Raw genomic sequence first — 3,249 nt, 5'->3', positions numbered from 1 at the left:
AAAATGTTCCACAATTCATTGAGGTGATGATTGTACAACTCTTTGGGGAGGACTGAACTATTGAATTGCATGATTTGTGAATTACACGCCAATAAAACGGTTGGTTGCTTGGTTTTTAAAAGAAGAGACTTCATTTCTCCTGCTGGCTGGGTTAGTATTCCATTGTGTGTTGGACCAAGATTTGTTTATCTGTTCATCTGTCCGTGGGCCTTCAGGGGGGTTTCCACCCTGCGGCTACTGTGACGAGTAAGGCTGGTGCACCAGCCTCGGCTCCAATCTCTGCTTTCAAGCCTTTTGGATAGACACCTTGGAGTAGAATCGCTGGGCCCATTGGGACAGTCACACTGTGCGCACAACGGCCCTCCCATTTGGCACCTCCCACCCACTCACCCTCTCCCCACCTGGCACAGGGCTCCACAGGGTTGTCAACAGTTGTCTTCTTACACAAGTAGGACAAACAGGGGTATTCAACAACTCATCAAAGGGCTGAAGGTTTGAACCCACCCCGGGCCACCTCAGAAGACAGGCCTGGCTGTTTGCTTATGAAAGGTCTCTGGCCTGAACAGCCACCACCACCACCACCACCACCACCCCTTCCTGGGGCAGTTCTCCTCTGTACATGCTGACTCCACGGACTAACAGTAAGCATGACAACCTACTGTACAAGTGGGTTGTCAGGCCTTTCTTTCATGGCCCTGGAGGGTGGATCTGAGCCACCTTGTGTCCAGGAGCCCTGGTGGCTTAGTGACTACATGCTGGGCTGTGAACTGCAAGGTCGGCAGTTCAAAACCACTCTGTAGGAGAAAGACAGGGCTTTCTACTCCCATAATGAGTCACGGTCTTGGGAAACCCACAGGGGCAGTTCTACCTTGTCCTACAGAGTCAGAATTAACTTAGCAGCAGCCAGGTTTGGTTTTCAGAGTTCTGGTGCAGTGGGACCTGTGTTGGTCTGCTTACCCCAAGGTCAGTGGTTCATGCCCACCAGCTTCTGTGAGAGACAAAGAGGAGGCTGCCTACTCCTGCTGAGTTTTTACAGTTGGATTCAACTCCGTGGCAGTGAGTCTGGTTTTTCGGTTAGTAGCTGATGTTGGCTTGAGTTGTATGTCCCCACCACCCCACCACCACCCCAAAAGAAACATTTTTTTAAATCCTAACCTCTATGCCTGTGGTTATAACCCCATTTGGGAACAGATCATCTATGCTCTGTGCATGCGGCTGGATCCGTGTAGGATGTCTCTTGAATCCATCTCTTTTCTGAGAGATAAAAGAGATTCAACCAGTGAGCAGAGCAGAGATGAGGGATGAGAGAAGCTAAATCACCTGAAGATTCCCCCAGGAGCAGAAGCTCAAAGAGCCAAGGGTCTTCCCCAAGAGCCGGCAGAGAGACAAAGCCTTCCCCTAGTGCCGGTGCCCTGAATTCAGACTTCTAGTCTTCTCAGCTGTGAGAAAAAGAAACTTCTGTTTGCTAAAGCCACCCCCTTGTGATAGTTACGTTATCAAGAACCATGGCAGCAGCCAGTATAGAGCGTGTGCGCCGCCCAGGGACAGACTAACAGCTAAGGCTGGCACAAGTGGTTAAGTAAGACGACGTTCAGGTTGGTGCTTCCAGTCCACCGAGAAGCACCTAGGAAGAAAGACCTGGCAATCGAGTCCCCAAAGCCAACACCAAACCCATGGCCATCAAGTCGATGAAGACTCAGGGCAACCCTGCAGGACAAAGCAGACCTGCCCCTGCGGGTTTCCAAGACTGTGAGTCTTTGGGGGAGTAGAAAGCCTCATCTTTCTCCTGAAGGGCCACTGGTGGTTTTGAATCACTAACCTTGGGCTTAGCAGCCCAATGCGTGACCAAAAGTCACTAAAATAAAAAACTCATTGTCATCAAGTTGATTCAACTCACAGTGACCCTATGGGACAGGGTAGACCTGCGCCCTGGGGGTTTCCGAGACGGTAACTCTTTTTTAACCAGGAACGCAATGAGCAAAGTTTTATTTGCTCATTTTTTTGCATTTGAAGTAGTCCTCAATAACATCTTTGGCTTGAGATTCTTGGCCGTGGTCGGTAACAACCACACAACTGCAACCGCCACTTTCCGGGGTTTTCCTTCTCTGTCCCTTTGACAGAGGCCCAGCTCCTCTCCTAGTTTCTTGTCATCCTCCACCTTAATGAGGTCGCTGTGGGGTTCAGCACTCATGCCTCCACTCGCTGGACGGACAGTCACAGGCTCATCACAGTTGGATGCAAGCACCCAGAGATGGGCTTGGCGCTTGTCTAAGGCTTGGGCAGCTTCTCGGAGTCCAGGTGCGAGGCCCTCATGAAGGAGGGCGGTCTTCAGCACCTCTGGTAAAGCGGTGTTAACGTCCATGGCCCCTCCAGCAGCAGCCTCTTCCTCGGCCACGTCAGTTATGTGTGGGACCGAGTGTGTGGGACCGGATCTTGAACACACTAGACTCTCCGCCTCCACACAACTCAGCAGGGAAAGAGCCAGACTAACTCTTTACGGGAGTAAAAAGCCTCAACATTTTCCCAAGGAGCAGCTGGTGGTTTTGAACCACTGACCTTGTGGATAGCAGCCCAACGCATAATCCACTATGCCACCACAGAGCCCTGACCTGCTCTGAAACACATGGCATTGCCACGCGGCAGGATCGACTAACAGGCAGTTGGCTGTACAGCAGGGCAGCCCTGAGTAATGAGAATGGTTTAACACCACGGACTGTGAACTGGAAGCTCAGAGGCTCAAGTCCACCCCAGCTACCTCAGCCAAGCAGCCCAATTCCTTAAGACCAGCCTGGGGAACCCTCCCAGAGCAGAGATCTACTCTGAGCCACACAGAGTCGCTGGCAGTCGGAATCAGCTTGACAGCAACTGGTTCAACTGGTTCTCAGACCTTCTGCGAGCTTAATTCATTCCGTTTCCAGGAACGAGTGTTATTTTCCGTATCCAACGAGCAACAAGGCCTGTGCTTTGAACTGGAACGAACCGGTTAAGGACGACAAGGGTAGGGTGGGTGGGGTGTTCTTGCTAAGGTGTGAGGTCTGACTGGAGCACAAAGACAAACTCTCCGCACAGGGACGTGGGGGAAGGAGCCCTTTCCAAGAAGGCCCGGTCAAAAACGGAGGGAGGAGGCTGCTGGAGGACCTGTCCAAGGTCCTGAAGGCCGGAGGAGGAAATACCACTCCCACCCAAGGGTAACAGGACAGAGAGGGCCTTGAGCTGAAGGCAGGGCCAGGAAGGGCAGCTGCTGGAGGC

At 52.1% G+C, this 3,249-nt stretch overlaps 1 pseudogene; it reads right to left on the bottom strand.

Annotated features, from left to right (window-relative positions):
• Nucleotides 1-1,985: 1,985 nt before the first annotated feature.
• LOC101650255 lies at nt 1,986-2,389 on the bottom strand (annotated as a pseudogene).
• Between the last annotated feature and the right edge of the window lie 860 nt (nt 2,390-3,249).

The sequence above is a fragment of the Echinops telfairi genome, unplaced genomic scaffold (genome assembly GCF_000313985.2).
Source record: "Echinops telfairi isolate 266 unplaced genomic scaffold, ASM31398v2 ScPeMD7_655;HRSCAF=1070, whole genome shotgun sequence".
Taxonomy (NCBI): domain Eukaryota; kingdom Metazoa; phylum Chordata; class Mammalia; order Afrosoricida; family Tenrecidae; genus Echinops; species Echinops telfairi.
Note: the sequence above shows the minus strand (reverse complement) of the source record. Positions and strands in the feature narration are given on the sequence as shown.